Below are 19,733 nucleotides of genomic sequence, written 5' to 3'. Positions count from 1 at the left end.
TTATATTTCAAATATGTTAAATCGTACTGCAGTTTAGAATTAGCATATTGTCTGGCTGAATGAAAGATTATATTATAAAATAACTATGTGTTCTAAAAAATCTTGTTTTTCTTAAAATCCCTTTTACCAGATACTAACAAAGCTACTTCAGTTTTTCTTTGATTGTTTTTTGTTTAGCAATAGAACATTTTATCTAGACATTTTATTTTTAGCTTCTTTGATAACATTTATTTCTAGAAAACATTTAGGTAATTATTTTTTCTCTTTCTTTACCTAGTCTGATACTCTCTGTCTTCTAACTAATTTAATAAATTTACATTTGTTTTGCTTATGTGTATATTTGAATTTATTTATATGATCATACCTTTTGTTTCAGTTTTAATTTTCTCTTCTATTGGATTTTTTTTCCTTTCTTCTTTTTTCCCTTTTTTTTCTGATTTGAAATTATGCAGTCTTTGTTTATTCTGTTAGTGTAATTAATCTAGCAGTTGCAAGATTTTCACTGTTGGACATCTTTCTAAAAATATTTACCATGGTAATGCTATAAACAAAAGTCTGAAATTTCTTGAAACACCTCCTCATTGATTGCCCTCATTATTTGTTCTAAACGTATGGGCTTATTCCTATATTACATTACTTTGATTACAGAAGAGAAGTCAGAAAGGAATTTGTGAATAATATGCTTCCTCAAAGGATATATTTCAAAAAGTGGCTATTCTAATTTCCATTTTTGAAATGTTATATATTCATATTTATATCCTCTATACCAATATCTATATATGAATTCCTGCAATGCCACAACATTTACTGGAAGATGGTTCAGTCATTTTATTATGGTATATTAAATATTATTAAAATATATGTGAATTTTATGCACATTTAAAGAGAGAGAAACATTATAGAACATTGTGATATGTTGATTCTTTCTCTTATTTTCTGAGAAAATGGAGTTCTTCCTTCTATGTATACAGACAAAAAGACATTTTTTTCTATTTAATTTTGCTCCAGTTTTCTACTGCTCAGTTGTGTGATGGACTCTAAAACAATGGATATCATAATATGACTATCAATCATCACAGGCAAAAATAGTGTCAAGTGCAATTATTTATCAGTAGGAGTCTTCTTATCTATTCTAATCTTGCTTTGACTAATATAAGTAACCACTTGAGTACCAATTTTCTCATCCACATATAAGGTAAGGGAATAAGATTTATTATAAAGTTATTTTTTTTGACAAGTGACAGGTTTCTTTGTATGTTTGAATACATAGTCTTCAGAAAATTTTGTTGAATTTTAAAATAATAATGATATAAATAATAAAAGTAATAAGTTACAGCTGTAGTAAGTCTGCAAGTGCTTTTGTCATGTTGTGTATACTGCAAAAACATACATGTGATGAACTTGAAGAAATTTTTCACCTTTATAGACTTTCTTAAACCAGAGTCCTTTATTAAAATCACTGAGTTTTTTTATCAGATCCTTAGTATGAGGCTAATGGAAATACCAAATAAGCTACTTAATTTTGAGTTTAAATATACTTTTTTGTATTATTCTCAGTATTAACTGGAATATTCTTCCCAATTCAACCTAAATATGAATCCTGTAGATAAACAGTTCAGTTATTTATCTATGGCTCTGTTTAGTTTTTTAACTAAACTCTTGCAGTATTACAGAACTGTATTTTTAGAGATATTTTTTCATAATAAAATACAGTTGTCTCATTTTAAAAGAGATATTTTAATAGATAATGTATATTTATTAATACACATTTCTGAATATAAAGAAATATGTATCATGAGTGTAGAAAAGATGCCACTATAAAGATGGCCAACAATTTATGTGTACATAGTCAAGTTGTTTACTTTTCATTCATTTTTATTCTTATAATCACTTACAGAATAAATCTGGTTACTATTCTGAACAAAGTGTCTGTAGTCATACTCAAATGGAAAAATGTACATCACTTAATATGTTCCAAAATGTATTGTTTTTAGAGATCATACTGATATGGTAAAAAGATTATAAAATATTAGCATATCCTTAAATAGTATATCACTTTTTGATATTTCTGTATTTTTCAGTTGTCTAATTGCATTATCACTATTATTTTGTGACTCTTTTCTCTGCTTTCCTTAAAAAAATTCACAACATAGAGTAGTAAAGGGTTTTATTTGCTTCACTGGCTCTGTCACTAAGAGAGTTTTATTTAACTCATATGTTTCCATTTACTTCAAAGCTTAAACTTTATTACATCATTTTCTTTCATATTTACACATCAACATTTGTAACTAAGGGTGATTTTGTTTTCAGTGCATGTGAAATAAATCTTTTAAAGAATGTGATTATAAGCTCCAATTCGATTTTATTGTACTTGTAAGAAGTCAGGACTTTATTAAATGTGTGACTTCCACTTGCATCCCAAGAGAAATGAATTAAAGGAATAAAAGTGTTTATTTGTTATGAATTTATTATACATATATTCAGTTCACAGCAATCTTTATGCTGTAACTACTTAATTAACACAAAGGAAAATGCTGTAAATATAAATATTTAAAGAAAAAATTAATTGTTTAATGTCAATGAACCTTGAAAAAAGGTTTAGTGAATTTCTTGAGTGTATTTTTTATCATAAGTCTAACACTACAGCAATCCTGTTGTTGATATAAACCTTCTGTTTGTACTAAACACAATAATGAAGCTCTCCTTTTTGTCATCAGTTGAAATGTCATCTAATATAATTCTTAGTACTGAAAAAGATAGATGATGGAAAGAAAGAAAAGTAATTTGCCATCAAAAATGTTTCTGTCTTACGGAACAATAATAATTATTTGAATCAGTGGACTATTTGTTAAGCAACTCCCTATTCATAAGCAATTATAATGATAATTCATAGGGATTATGATAAAACTAGATTATTGTTTCATTTATTTTATTTATTAAGTAAATATTTATTAACTATTTAATATATGCAAGGTGCTTTTCTGGACACTGATGATAGTGAACAAAACAAAAAAAATATTTTGCCTTCCATTTCTGTCCACTGTAAAACAGGCTCATATGAGGCACAAATAAGAAGGGAGGGGTGAGTATAAAGCAAGCAAACCCCTTCACAACAAACTAGCGGTGCCTGACTTATGGGAGTTGAGGGTGGGAAGTGTTTGGAGACCTGTGCATTAATGATTAAAATTAAAAGCAATGGTTATGGGAACATAGTATGTTATAAAAACAATGAAAGTAGAATCAGTTAATGATGCTGGTAAGAATATTCTACCAATGGCAATTTTTAAAATTGCATAGTTCATGATAGAAATTGAAGGGAGAACAAAGGGTCATGTTTATTAGCCAACAAATTTATACTACTGACGGAACTGGATTCAGGGATATATGGAGCTGTGGAATACGGATCATCACAACTTGATGAACGTGGATGTTAAGATGTATAATGTGTTGAGAAGAAACAAATAATTTCATCTGATGGGAGCTAAGGTGACTCACACAGGAAGTAGAAGCTTGGGAAGACTTGATAAAGACAAGTTATTAAAATATTCTAGAGTGAAGTTTGGGGAAGACACTGAAAACAACTGGAATAAAAAGATAAAAGTCACAAAGCATGCTTCAGTGTGGCTTTAAATTCAAGTTTTACCTTTCTAAGAGACAAGTCCTTATTTTTCTATTAAAATATTTGTGAATGGAAGTACATTTTCATATGCGAATTTAAAATAAAATCTTTTAGTATATTTTGTATCATTGACTAAGATTTTCCACTTTATGTTATTTAAAAAACAAACAAACAAGAAAACAACCTTTTATTAATCACAAGATATTGATAAGAGGAGTTTTCCTAAACACCCAAAATCCATGTTAGTAATTGTGTAATTTTAATTCTGGCGATAGTGTTACCACACATGTTCAATTTTCTTCTCTGCCCTCCCCATCAGTTCCTAACAAGAGTTTAATTATTTGAATATGGAAAGTGGACATTTATCTGAATGAACATATTTTATAAGAAATAAAAGTTTAAACTGTTATAACCTTGAAAGTTATAAATAGAAACTATTTGATGATGACTAAAAGTATGCTTATTTAAATATTTACTCAATAAGTAATTTTTGATCTCTTCTTCCTGATTATGATTATCTTAGCTTTATGTTTAATTTGACCTTTGCATACTGAATGGAGATTCAGTATGCAAAAATGCATAAATCAATAGTAAATGTATATAAAAGAATGTAAAGGAATAGTCCATGGTATTCACACCTACTGATTAAAGTTTATATTGAGATAGGAGCTAGCATAATAGTCAATTTAGGGTATATTTTTAAATATTACATTTTAACTTAACTGACCTAATAGTTATAATATTATAACCATAGCCATATTAAAAAGATTATATCACTTCAATATGCATGCAAAATAATTTTAACTTTATATAATCTGTATTTAACTGCTATTTTATTTACAATCATAATCATTTTCAAAATTACCCAGCAGGTTATAAACATCAATTCTAAAAATATGAAACTGGGCTTCCCTGGTGGCACAGTGGTTGAGAGTCCACCTGCTGATGCAGGGGACATGGGTTCATGCCCTGGTCCGGGAGGATCCCACATGCCACAGAGCGGCTGGACCCGTGAGCCGTGGTGGCTGAGCCTGGTGCAATCCAGAGCCCGTGCTCCGCAATGGGAGAGGCCACAACAGTGAAAGGTCCACGTACCACAAAAAAACAAACAAACAAACAAAAATAAATAAATAAAAATATGAAACTGTGATGGGTTGGGAAAATAACACATTATTTTTTCTTCTATAAATATATCCTTTTATTCTTCCAGATGATCAACCAACAGCTGCAGGTTACATCAGCTGTCCTTTATTTTGATGAATGTTTATAAATGAAGCACTTTTGATTTTTTAAAAAATCTGTCATTATTATGCATATACTGACAAATTAAAAACAAAAAAACTTTTGAAAGATTTCTTCTCTCATACTTCTATTGGTAGGTGAAAAAAATATATACATTTTAGGCATTCTGACAATTGTGATGATAAGGAAGTTATATTACTTCTCTTTTTTAAAAGCTTATTTTAAATTTAAATAAAATACCCATGAGTTAAATTAGCATTGATGATGATGATTGTGATTTCCTTTTGAGAATGAGGGAATAATTTACCAACATACTGCAAACTCTGTCAACTAAATATTTTTATTGTGAACTCATTATAAAGTCATCTGCTTTTAATCTTAAACCTGACATTCATTTGAATGCTCTCAAGTAATTAAATATCAACTGAGCACTTGCAAATGCTAATGTTCTCCATGGCATTTGGTTATTTTCATTGTACTTACAGTGCACTAAATTGTTCTGTGAAGGACTCTGAGTGTTCCTGTTGTATCCCACCTCATTATTTTTTTTTATTACTGCATTGTTAGAAGATGTAAAATCTTGGTCAATTTGTATTTAGCCATTCAGCTGATGGGAATATCCTTGGGTGAAGATATCATTTTTACCAACGCTTCACGTATTCTAAAGTTCCAATGAGAGAAATTCATTTATGTATTCATATTTGTTTATCCATTGTTCCATTGCAAATTTTTCAGTAAATAATAGCATTTTAATTATAGAACCATTTAACCTTTGCAACAGTTTATTTATTTATTTATTTATTTTTGAATATATAAAAAAATGTTTGATTGTTATCTTATTTATTCTGGGCACTCTAAATCAAAGATTTTACTTATGCCAACCTGACACCCTATCCTTTAAAATCTATTACAAAAATATATAAGGAAATTAAAAATTTTGCTCTAAATATAGGTTTATAAGAAATAAAATTTAATTGAACAAAATTGGAATGACCAAACACCTTGCAATTTGTTGAAGGTGATACACATTTTCTTAATTAATATATTATATTATTTTCCTCAAAAAAATATTCTAAATACATTTTGTGCAGTGTATATTATACAGCAGAGGATTTTAGTTGCTGTCTTTCAGAAACCTATCATTAGACAATAGGAAATATATATCCATTTTTTCATTAAAGAGGGTTTAAAAACTCTAAGCCTAGCATAACATTGTTATTAAAACACATTTTCTGGTAGAGAATAAACTTGAAAATTAAATGAATATCAATAATATTACATTTTCTTTAGATTTCACTAGAGTTGTTTTTGAATAGGACGCCATGATAAGATATATGTTTAGATAATAGCAACTTGCCAAAGGAACTGATCATATGTAAATCAATGTCTCTGAGTTTTTTGTTTTGTTTTATTTCTCTTGTCTATAATTTAGAAATTTTTATCTCCTCTCTAATGATACCCAGTGGAAAAATAACATTGTGATTTTTTAAAAATGTTGTTATATAAGCACATTTAGGGTAAATTGGGACAGTGTGGTTGGCACACATCTGCTTTAGTAAGAAAACCACAAATTATTCATATTTCTAAGAATATAGTATGTTTCTTAACATATATATATATATATATATATATACACACACACACACACAAACATTTAAATTATAGGCACAAAATTGTGTTGCAGTAACACACTTTATCTGTCGTAAACATTATTTTTTTAGACTAGTCATCATACTTTCATGCTCCTTTTAATGACTCAGGTCTGACCGTGGATCATTTTATCTTTGCTTCAGGGACAGACATGTGTCCAAAAAGTATTAGGAATATATAATATGATTGTTGCTGGGATTGTTGGAATAATCATTTTTCTGGGTATGAATATGAAACCTAGATTTGTGAGAAGCATGTGAAACTCAGACAAAGGGCAGAAGACCCAAGAGAAGGAAATAAAATGATAATTTCTGAGTTAATAAATCTGGCTATACTATCTTAAGCCTATAAATATGAGCCAGTAAATTCATTGTCACTCATTCTTTTTAAACTAACCTGCAAATGAGATTCACTTAATTGATACTCTAAAGTTAGCTATAAAAGAAAACAAACAAAACTAAAAATTTGCAAGCTACTTTTTTAAGTGAAGGTTAGTAACTATCAATGTATTTCTCTAAAAAAAGATTATTTTCTAATTAAGTGCAAATTTTAAAATATATTTAAAAAATATTTATTCAGACTGTACTTAGCATAATCATTCAAAACAGGTAAAAACCCAGGCTATAGAACCTTGTTTCTTGGTGAGGCAATTTAAAGACAAATGTTGAGTTTTCCTTTTCCTTTTCTTTTTTTTTTCTTCAGTCTGCCACATAGCTATTAGCAAATAGATCTTATTTGAATATAAAAAGACTTTTTAAAAATTATAAGCCATTTTCCCAGAATACCCAAAGACTGGATTTTCATTTCAAATCTGTTCTTGACCTACTAAGAGTACTCTTATAGGGGAAATGATATGAAGTCCCACTCAATTACATGGTGGAACTGGGAGGTACAATTAACATGCCCTCAACTCAGGGTTATCATCTCCATTGGTTAGTCATCAAGACTGAGCTTTCTCCATCAGATGCTCCTAATTTTGTCTTAAAGCATTGCTTCTCTTGGAGTTCTGATCCACTCTTGTATTTTAAGGCAGAGTTATTTATCAAATTCCCTACTAGATATCTCCATTTCTAATCGATATCTAACAAAACTCCTGACTTTTTCTCTTCTCATACAGTCTTAAAGTTCATCTATTAGGAGAAGTGAAGAGTATGCATCCAAATCCTACTACGTTGCTTGGAAGCCTAAGCTGCTAAGGCAGCATCAAGCAGCAAGAATTAAAGAAAAAGTTGCTTTAAGGATGGAGAGCTAAATAAAGACACAAAAGAAGGACAGGCCCATTGAAGTTGACACACATCCATTTATATAGTTTTTTCCTACTCTGCTCCCTTTTCATCACAGGAAATAATATTCTAAAGATACTCACTGAAACTTACAGTTTGTGGATAGAAATTTACAATTTGTTGGATACAGTTACCCTAGGACACAATCTACAGAGGCAATTAGTACATATTAGGTGTCTATTATGTCCCTGGTATGTTATATCATTTAATTTTCCCTTTTATAGCAATAAAATTTATTTTCCCCCTATTCAAATTAGGAATCTGTGATCCAGAGAAGCAGAATTGGAATATGGTTATAAAAAAGAACAGATATCATGTCCAGTCTGATTAAACCTACTCTCCTTTTTAAAAAAATGTACAGGAAAATAAAAATCGCTGCATTTGGTCAATCAACAGAGACAACCTGTGCTGGTTCCTCATAACAGCTGTATAGGAACAGTGTTACATGTGGACAAGGCAGCCCCAAAGTAAACCTAGCAGATGACCTACCAGGTTGGGTCATAGAGCATCTTGTGCAGTTAGCTGGTTCTCAAAAGAGAATGAGGGGGCTGGGAGGAAAAGTAATGTCTTTTACATTGTGAACTGAATGTATAAAAAGAAAACTAGACAATCTGAGAATTAACATGAGTGGAAATGCAGAGAGCTAATTGTAAAGAAAAATGATTATTCCATTAGCTCATGTGAACAACAAAAAGAAAAAATAAATGTATAAAAACCATCGATATTTTAAAGATGCTGAAATAACAGTAATCTCAAAATGCTTAATGGCAAAGGAATATTTTGAAAGTTGTTTTTGGAAGAAAGTAGCATTAATTGTTTATATAATTTGAGCAAATGCATTTAAATCCTTTAAGATTACTCACAGTGGACAATATAGTTATTAGTTTAACCTGCTTAAAGGCACCTAAGAACAAGTTTTCTTTCTAGAACTTTCCAGTGTGTTTGTTTGAAACAGTATCCCCTAGAAATTGCACCTTCAGATGGCTTAGCATGCTTTTCAATCTTAAATTTGAAGTTAAAACAGCTAAAATATTATATTTATATTTTCTCATTATTTCAAGCCCTGTCACATCACTTATGACATATTACTTAATGATAAACAGTACCATAAATGAAATTGCATACTATAAAATATCATAATAGAATAAATAAAACAGAGAATTCAGTGGGTTCATTTTATTTTCCTTGAACCATTAACCAAGCATTGATATTATCTTCAGTGACAGAAACTGGTGAAGACAAAAGGCTTGCATTTTCTGCTGCTGAGCTGAAAACACAGATTAGGAAAGAGCCAGAATTTTTTATAATTTTATTTTGAGGCATATAAATAATCATTCTGCTCTTTCCAGGTGTGATTAGAGCCATTTTGACATCTAGCAAGGCAAAGAAATACATAATTTACTCTTCAAGGCAAAAGCTAAATGAAGCCTCAGAAAGTTATTTAATCTTGTCATTTTTCCCTAATCAGGGATAAACCTAAAAACAGCAGAGAGAGATGAATCAAGGTCTGAGATGAAAGTCGTTAGTCCTTTTCAGTCATCATTCATTCACTCATTCACCAATTCACCTATTCGATGAATACTAATTGAGTGTTTCCTAAGTGCTGGGTACTGGAGATCCAGGGTCATTATTCTAAACCTTTGTCATCAAGAAACCCACAGGGGATGAGTAAAAGCTTTGAGATGGGAAAAAAGATGGTAAATAGAGTCCTGAATGATGAAAGACATTTGACCAGGAGGAGAGAAGCATAAAAATGTTACAGACCAAAGAAAGATGTGTTCATAGTCTGGAGAAGAAAGACACATGGAGTATTTGAGATGGCACAATGCCAGGTAATGGATGGTGAGAGAAAGGCTGAAGAGGCAGGGAAGAGGAATGAGGACTTTATCCTGAGGTCACCATCCTGCTATGGAAAGGCTTTAAGCTGAGGAGTGATAGATTTACATCTGTATTTTAAAAATATTATTATCATTGCACTAGGGAGAAATGACTGATGAATGGAAGTGAGAAGACCACTTATAACCTCCTATTGGTAAGAAATTAACCTCTACATTATTAGCTGTAGACAGTGGATATGGAATGCAGTAGACACAGTAAAGATTGTTTCCAGAAAGTACTCTGTAAACCTGTGTTTATATCTTTCATTTATCTTAAGAGACTTTATCCCATGTCCTATGGCTGTAATGTCAGGTGATGGAGAAATTAACATTTTAGCCTTCTTAGAAGCAATTTAACAATATCCCAACAGCTATTCAATAAACTTCCCTCCTTTATATTACAGCAGTCTGTCTGTCTACATTACTTTCTAATAGTTTCATTAAAAAAAAACTCAGTGGAATACTGACAAAACCATTTAGGTCAAAGTCTAAAACTTTTTATCTTCAGCACCAAGCATAGGGTCTTTTGCATAAAGTTTTTGTAATAAATATTACTTTTAGGCACAAATGAATTATTTAATCAATGTTATCAAACTGTTGTTTACAGTGACTATTTTCTCAAGAACTTTGTAATAAGAGGAGTAAGATGGGCTTCTGAGGTTAAGATCAAAACAGAGTTATGCAAAGTCACATTAAAGGGAAAGAAATACATGCAGATGACTAAGACTTGATTGTATCCTGAGTAAATTCATTTATTATTCAGCAATATTTATTTCCTAGATACTATTCTAGGCACATGTCTCACATGATGTGAGACAAAATTAAATATTAGACAGATTAATAAATTAGTATTTAAGACACTTTTGTTGCAGTTTAAAATAACTTAAGCCAAATGAGAGAGAGAGAGAGAGAAGAAGAAGAAGAAGAAGAAGAAGAAGAAGAAGAAGAAGAAGAAGAAGAAGAAGAAGAAGAAGAAGAAGAAGAAGAAGGAGAAGAAGAAGAGGAAGAAGAAGGAGGAGGAGGAGGAGGAGGGGAAGGAGGAGGAGGGGGAGGAGGAGGGGAGGGGGAGAAGGAGAAGAAGAAGAAGGGGAAGAAGGAAAAGAAGAAGGGAAGGAGAAGAAGAAGAAGGAGAAAGAGAGGAAGAAGAAGAAGGGGAGGAAGGGAAGAAGGAAGGAAGGAAGGAAAGAAGGGAGAGAGGGAGGGAAAGAGGAAGTGAAGGAGGGAGGGAAGGAAGGAAATGATGCAGTGAAGTAGTTTTATTGACCATGAAACAGGAAAGTCCATATGGTAGACTTCAGGGTTGTCTGGGCCTGGTGGCTCCAACAACACCATAGGACTGTATCTCCATTCTTTGCACAGACTTTATGTATGTATAGTAGTCATGAGGGTCCTTCAATACTCACATCTCACCACTTCACCCCAAAAAGAGCACTTTTGTTCTTAGAAACCTGATAGAAAAGTCCTGGGTAGATATTTGTTTAGTCACATGTCTGAGTCTTTTGTAGTGACCAGGCAAAATGTCCACTTAAAAAGGTAGAAAAGGGACTTCCCTGGTGGTACAGTGGCGTGCTTCCACTGCAGGGGGCACAGGTTTGATCCCTGGTCAGGGAACTGGGATCCTGAATGCCAAGCAGCCTGGCCAAAAAATAAAAAAAATAAAAGGTAGAAAAATCATGCTTCACAGAAGACAATGTGTTGAGAATTCCCTAGCGGTCCAGTGGTTAGGACTCAGCATTCACTGTCAGCAGGGTGAGCTCAATCCCCAGTCAGGGCACTAATTTCTCACAAGCCACGATGTGCGGCCAAATACATAAATAAATAAACAACTTCATACATCTTTATTTGAAAAAAAAGAAGAAAAAGAAAGGGGCAATGTGTTAGCCCCAGGCACTTGGAAATTAGAGATTCTTAAAGGCAAATCTGGCAGTGTCCATCCAGTGGCAAGGATGATTTGTCATCCTTCTTGTAGAAATGGATACCTTTAATTATAATCAAAGTATTAAATGCTCTTATAATGTACCACTGATAGAGTTCACAGATTCTTCTCTTAGAAACCTCTGAGTCTGAATCTCTTCTCTTCCACTAACTTCTACAGTGAACTTGGGTAGTTTATTTCTTCACTTTCTTTTCATGAGAAATCTATATCCCTTTACTGAATATGTTTATTAATGTATATAATATCAGCTATGGAGGAGACTGCAGAGACCATTTTGCCCAAAATATTGCATGTTTTTAAGGTAATAGAGTGGACGCAGAGAAGCAGTATATTGTATTATCTTAAAAAAAAACCTATAATAATCAGAGTAATTAAAAAAAACTGTATCTTTTTCCTAAGCCAACTTATCTTTTTTGTTTTTTTTTTAGATGTCATTCTCCAAAAAACATGCCTTACAATTTCCTAGGATTGGTCCAACTTCTTTCTCAAGAAGACTGGTAAAAGCCACCCTGTTCTTGTTGATCTTTTTAAAGCACAACAGGAATGTTTTCTTGTCTCAGGGTCTTTGCACTTGCTATTTCCGCTGTTGTAGACTCCTTTTTATCTTGGTCCCTCCCTTCCTTCAGATGTTAACTCAGATATCACCAACTTAGAGAGTCTCTTCTCACCTTTCCATCTAAAATTGTCACTATTCTCTGCCTCTGCACACAGGGCTATTATGTTTGAAATCAACTAAGAGTTAAGAATTTTTTATTAGTAACACTATTTTAAATATTCATAAAGGACTCCTAGAGACATTAAACAATTCATGATACATCCACATGAAGTATGAGACATAGTGTTGCTATAAAAAACATGATAGATATTTATATGTTAAAATAGAATAAATTCCAAGATACACTGCTACCTTATTTTAGAACACTCCCATTTGTGTATAGAACTATAAATATATATATACACACATACATATTCATATACATTTATAAAGACATATGTGATTCTGAAAGCATATATGATTTCTTTGGGAAAAAAAAGGCCTTTCATAAAGATGCATAAATTACTTTCCAATAAGGCTATTTAAAAAAATAAAAGAGAGCAATTTATCCATGAATTACAAATTATTTATTGAATAACTATTATGTGCCACAGACTGTGAAGACTGAGCTACCAGTTAGTGACTCAGGTGAGTCCTAGATAGAAATCCTAATATTTAGTATACAGTATTATCTGGAGATATACCTTCGACTCCCCATCCTTGTCTAAAAGAGATCATCTTAGATGGAGGAGATTTAAAACATAAGTGAGTGAAATATATGATGTATTAGGCGTTTGTAAAATATAACTGATAATGAGAAAAGGAAGAGAGTGGGAATAGAAAAATTTAAAGAGGTAGAGAACAGAGTGAATGTAAGCAGAATGGGTAGGGAAAGACTCTCTGAGTTGGGGAAATTTGAATCAGGATTTGAACAAAGTAAGAGATTAAGACATAAAGAAAACTAGGGGGCAGACAGGGGAAGGAACAGCATAGTGCAAATATCCCCAGACAGAGACATACCTATACATTTGAGGAAGTGCTAAAGGAATGGCACAGCTGTTGAAAGTTCTTCTGAGAACAATGTTAAAGCATTTTTAGGAAGTCCTACAGCACTTGTCTGGGCAAATAGCCTACTCTGATACTGGGCTAATTAGATTACCTAGGTTGGGCCAAAAGAATCTTCCACATGATCCAGTCTAACTTAATAGGATTCTATAGTATGACTGGGGCAGTAATGTCTCCTAATAATATAGTCTATTTTATTTTTTGTCTGCCTCTATTATTTTGCCTAGAGTTCCCTTTGGGTGAACTCATGGGGAAAGGTTATTTTATTGAGAATTATGTAGTTAGAGTTTCCTATATCCCTAGAATAATTTCATCCTAATTGTAATAAAATTCTTCATTAGATAGCTGATAGGATGTACAATTGCAATTTTAATGCCTTTTTTCCAGTTGTTCAAAAATTTTGCTTGAGGTAATATTGACTCTCTCTATATCAGCTGCAATTGGATTGATTATGAGGTTAGTGCAGGTTTGCTGCATTGATACTAAGTTTATATCATCTTGAACATGCTTAGCATATTGTAAAAGAACTAAATTTGCATTTTAGGCTCTAAAAATTTCATTGTAAAAAAATGGAAACACTTTATGAGTGTTAAATGCTTTATTGAATGCATTGTTAAAATCTCCTTCTCCACACTTAGATATAAATGAAAAATATTTGTATTTGAGATGGCAGTGTGTTTGTCAGTGTTGTTCTCCAACTACTATTGGCCATACGATGCCAATAAAAAACTTATTGATAATTTTCAACATTTTTCTCAAACCTTGCCAACTAATTAGAGAAACATGACAAGATTTTTAAACAAGATGTCTTCATGAGGAACAATAAATAGTTGAACTTTTTAATGTCCATAAGTGGACAAACTATGAACTTAATAGTATGTCAACTTTTTTTTTTTTTTGCGGTACATGGGCCTCTCACTGCTGTGGCCCCGTCCCACCGCGGAGCACAGGCCCCGGACGCACAGGCTCAGTGGCCAGGGCTCACGGGCCCAGCCTCTCTGCGGCATGTGAGATCTTCCCGGATTGGGGCACGAACCCGTGTCCCCTGCATCGGCAGGCGGACTCTCAACCACTGTGCCACCAGGGAAGCCCACTAATATGTCAATTTTTTTGTTGCCTCTCAAACCAAAAGGTTTTATTAAAGACATTCATTAAACTAGAATGCTGTTGAAAAATTTTAAGAATAAGAAAACACATTTGATTCTGCTTTGAGAACATGCAATGTTTTAAAATAAAATAGAAAGAAGGCACTTTAAATGTGAACTGGTCCAGAATCTCAAACTTTATCAATAAAGATGATAAATTTCCCATAAGATTTTTAAAAATAGGTGGGAAGTAGGAGCATGTGTCCTCTATATTGGGAAATGAGATGGCTGCCCTGGGTGAGAAACATCATCCCCAGAACATGAAGAGAAGCTGAGATTCTGAAGGGACATAGTGGAAGTTGAGCAGCCGTTCTGTGCCCTGGAATAAAGGCATCTATAAGGGACAATGCAGCTCAAATTAAAAAAAAAACAAAAACACAGACCACATAAAATGGACTGTCAGTCAGAATAAAATTAAATAGATGTAAGTGCAGAATTAAATTCTTTTTAGATGGAAATTTGGTTGAACGATCTCACAATAGATAAAGGTTTAAAAATTGGTTCGATAGACCTTATACGTGTCAGCAATATTTGATTTTTATTCCCCTTTGGGGAGGGGAAAGAAGGGGATGTTACATTGTGGGGAATGAGAGAGAGGCTTTAGTGAAGATCTCCCAAAGAATATGGAAATGAGTAAACTGGCCTTAAAACTTACATTTTCATATCAATACATAATAAACCACAGGAGAACTATGCAAATTCATCTTGCACATATTGAATGAATTTGTTGTATCCAAGAGTGTTTCCTTAGAGGCTCTATTTATCATTATAAATGAATCAATTTTCTTTTTTATTTTCTCCCCAGTCTGATGAATTTTATCCCTGTGAGTCTACCCTTGGCAAATCGACATATCTCAGCCCTGAAATACTGATGGTCAACAACCTAGGCTATGGTATAGTCACTCAGGCTCTGGGGATACAGTCACTTGGCCTTTCTCAAGAGATACACACTCAGATACTGACTTTGGCCACCCAAGAGATTTTCACCGATTTTCATTCATTGCATATTTAAGACCAAATTCCCTAGTCGATCCTTTAAAATTAATAAGCAAATGGAATCTTTAAAGCACCAAATTTTTGAAGTAAAAGACATAAAGAGAAAATAAATTTTCTTTTTTTCATTTTTACTGTTAAATTGGTTTCCATTCATACTGTTATTTGAAATAGCAGGAGATCTTAACCGTTTCATTTTTGTAAAATGTTGCAACTGAATAATTATGTTAAGTGTAGAGAGACTACTTTATTTGATGAATATTTGTACATGTTTGGTGAGCTGAAATCAATTCTACTATTGATGATTATTCCTAGTTTCAATGTTCTCCAAGTCTTCTGTGTTTGTGAATTTTTTAGATACAGAACTGAGTTGCATTTTGAAGCACAACAGACCTGAACAATACCACATTTATATTTAATTAAATTAGGTATTTTTGAGTTTAAGAAAGATCCTAACCATTATCTTGCCAAGTAACCCAGAAATCAAACCAAATCATATTTAATATAAAGACTTTCTACAACACTGATGCATACAGCAACACCAAAACAGGTAGACTGCAGTAAATACTCATTCCCAGAAAATATGATATTTGTTTTAGAAATATAACTGAACATTTTTTTCAAAGGGAAACTTAGCTTGCAGATTTAAAGGTAAAGATTCAGGATTCACTTAGAAGAATGTATGTGATAAATTAGTACACTTCAAAATCTATTAGACTCAAGTCATGTATATATATATATATATATATATATATAATATCAACTCTACTATATATATCATGGGCAAATCAAATATGAACAGTTTTAAAGGTAAAGGTAAAAGTAATTGTAGATAATAAGCACATAATGTGTGCCCAATGTGTGCCCAACGTGACACATTTCTAGCTTTGTCTTCAAAAGGCAATGTTATGTATTTTAAATTATTTTCCAAATTTGAAGAAAACTTATTTTATACTAAATAAATGTACTCTGTTTTTTATTAAAAATAAATAATTTATACATGTATTATTGTCATCCTAAGTTTAAAGAAATTAAAATTCAATAAACATGTATTCATTTCACAAAATGCATGAGTTTTCCACAGTGTCCAAGGCACGTGTGGAATGCATAACAAACTTGGAAACGGCACATGTCTGCAGTAGTAGGTGAGGGTGACCTACTTTGTTGGAATTCACAAGAGAACTAAGCTTAAATTTGTACAAGATTATCAAGACTTAAGTAAAGATAAAACCTAAACATTGCCGTTTTATGATATCTTAAATACTTAATTTCACATAAAATGCATACATATGCTTTTATTCACCAATATTTAAATATGGAAACACGGCTCTTCTCTTCCCTATTTTAACCTGATGATAACAATTTTGCAAAAACGTCAGCCCCAAATGCATCTCTACCATTTCTAGTATAAATGTCTTTTCAGCGGCATTAGGACTTACGCATTATAAAGCAATCTGAAAGTAGAAACTTTCCAGTTGGTATATTTTCTAACCTCTTACAGTTGTCTCCCACAAAAATTCATTGGCAAACCATTTTAACCTTTATCAAGTCCTCTAAAACCTTTCAACTTTGTTTCGTGGAGTTTAAAATGGATCATCTTCATTTCAAATATATTTCATATGCTTACACAATTATAATTAAATTGCTTCATCACAATAACAAATGTAACTGGCTTCAACAGATTTGGAAGCAAAAATCTGACTCTGCAAGCCTAGGACTGGCCTTCTCCTGGAGAGTGGTGTGCTGTAGGCATCAGTCAGTGAGCATTTACAGGGGAGTGGAGACCAGTAACTGGAGTAGGGTAAGTGAAAGTTAATACACCTTTTCTCTCTTTCTCTCTATTTTTTCCTGCTGCAATTTACACCTAAGAAAGTAAGAGTGTAAATTTTACTTTGCTTATTTAATTAAGTTGCACTTAATTTAATGTAACTTTTAAAAAATACTTTATTTGAAAAGACTTCTCATAAAGATTATCCCATTCACTGCTAGTCTTGAAGAAGTTACTACAGAATTCCAAATATTTAATGTAATCATATACACAGCTATATATTGAGTATATTAAATTGTTGTGCTAAGAAGAAACACTATAGTATGTGATTGGAGCTAATTTTACAAATTCTTTTTTTTTTGATTTTTATCCTTATCTACAAACAAAGCATTCGACTTTGGAAAATAGCAATGCAAACTGAAAGCTTTTGATATTTTCTAAAGGATTACCAAAAAAGATGTGCAAATGTCTTCTTTTTGTTGTAGCACAAATTAGAAAGAAGTATAGCCTATAAGTACACAACAATCTGAGAATGAAAAGCAAATAGACAAGATATAGGAGAAGCGATTTTTATTTCATCTTTTTTTCTAATAACAACTACTTGAATTTTTGATGACTCTGCAACTCTAAAAACATACAATGAATTTAATATGCCTATTTGCATACTTCATTTTAAGAAATATTGAGATAAAATGCCATCACATTCTACAGATTGATTCTACATTTGTGCCTTCATTTTTCAATATGTCAAAATGATTTGCAGATTCTGGTCATTTCTTTGTTATCACTTTCAGTCAAAAATTGCCCAAATTTTTAGAACACTCTAATATCACTGTTCTTATTTATATAAAAGAGGAAAAACTATTCCCTGTATCTACTAGGAGTTCTTTGAGAAGAAAAAATAAGTTAAAGGTGTAAAATTATATTAAAATGCTAATTTTAATATGTAAATGCAACATATTTTTTATATAAATACACAAATAAATCTTTCAATTGTTTAGGAACTGCATATTTCTTTTAATTGTTGATACAGCTCTAATGTATAGATAATTATCATCTATTTTCATGGGAGCATAGCACTTGAATTTTTTTTTTTTTTTTTTTTTTAGGAAGAGACCAAGCCCCTTTCATGATTAAAACCAAAAATCCAGCGTATTGTTTTCCTTTTGGGGAAGGAGTGTCGTTAGTAACATCCAGTGTCAAAAGGCAGGAGTGGGCTTGTGTCTTCATAGATGCCTGGCATATGGTTTTGATGTCATTCGGGATGTTAGCTACCACGATTCCTAGCAATTTTCTGAGCATCATTCGCCAGACTTACTGATGATTTTCAGAGTAACCCTTCAAAATTCCTTCTTTTGGGTTAATAATTACTTTCTGACCCAAACCCCCTTCTATACACAATTTGTGCTCAATGACTTTACAATTAAGCAAATTATAAATGGCTGCATAGTACAAAAAAAAAGAAAAAGAAAGAAAAGAAATTTCCTAGAGGGTAGGAGACTGGGTGTCAATCCCAAGGTATACCATTAACTTGGCCCATGACCTCATGAAGATTGCTAGACCACTCTTAATGTGTGAAATTAAAAAATGTCTACAACACATCACCTATGAGTATGCTTCCTAACTAGCTTAACGATTTTCAGTGCAACCTTAACATTTATAATTCCAATCTTAGTTTATACTCTGGAGTTACCTGAGAAAATGGCAGGCAATAAAAAAGTGAAATAAAATTTATCATAAGAATTAAAGGGAAAGCAGAACACTTACTGCAGTAAGTTACAATAAAGTTGTCTGGCTTAAGAGGGAAAGAGAGAGGGGAGGAAGGATGGAGGGAGGGAGAGAAAGACAGAAGGAGAGAGAGACAGAGAGAGAGAGACACAGAGAGAGAGATACCTTCAAACACGTTAGTATGACTAATATCAAGACACCTAAATATCATCATTCTATATTGCAGTTGTGAAGACAGAAGCATCTGGAAATTTATGTGGAATTACTTTTTCTGTGAGTAGCACCCAGTTACTACCAAGGCAGAATAAAACGCACAACTTTGTTTTTTTTGCTATTCTGATATTAGTTATGTATAATCAAAAATTGTTGCTATCTTATTTTTCAAAAATTTCCATAGGGCTTCCCTGGTGGCGCAGTGGTTGAGAGTCCGCCTGCCGATGCAGGGGACACGGGTTCATGCGCCGGTCCGGGAAGATCCCACATGCAGCGGCTACTGTGAGCCATGGCCGCTGAGCCTGCGCATCCGGAGCCTGTGCTCAGCAACGGGAGAGGCCACAGCAGTGGGAGGCCCGTGTACCGCAAAAAAAAAAAAAAAAAAAAAAATTTCCATAGAACAGTTGTGCATAACATGACAACTGATGAACTAAAGTCGCAGGTGAAAAATAATATAATTTTTTTTAGAAAATAAATCACTTCAGGAATTTCTCACCCACTTGGGGCAACCCAAGAGCAAGGACATTTTAAACTAGCAAAAAAGGTGAGAGTTTATACTAACAGAAAGGGTGGGGATAGGCAGCAGTTACTCATCGCTGTGCACTCAGGGCAGATTGCCGGGGGCAGGGGTGAACGTGTTACCAAGTAAACAATGCACAGGATGAAATAAATCAGTTCT

This window comes from Lagenorhynchus albirostris, chromosome 4, assembly GCF_949774975.1.
Source record: "Lagenorhynchus albirostris chromosome 4, mLagAlb1.1, whole genome shotgun sequence".
Classification (NCBI taxonomy): domain Eukaryota; kingdom Metazoa; phylum Chordata; class Mammalia; order Artiodactyla; family Delphinidae; genus Lagenorhynchus; species Lagenorhynchus albirostris.
The sequence above is the reverse complement of the archived record's forward strand: the minus strand, read 5'-3'. Positions refer to the sequence as shown.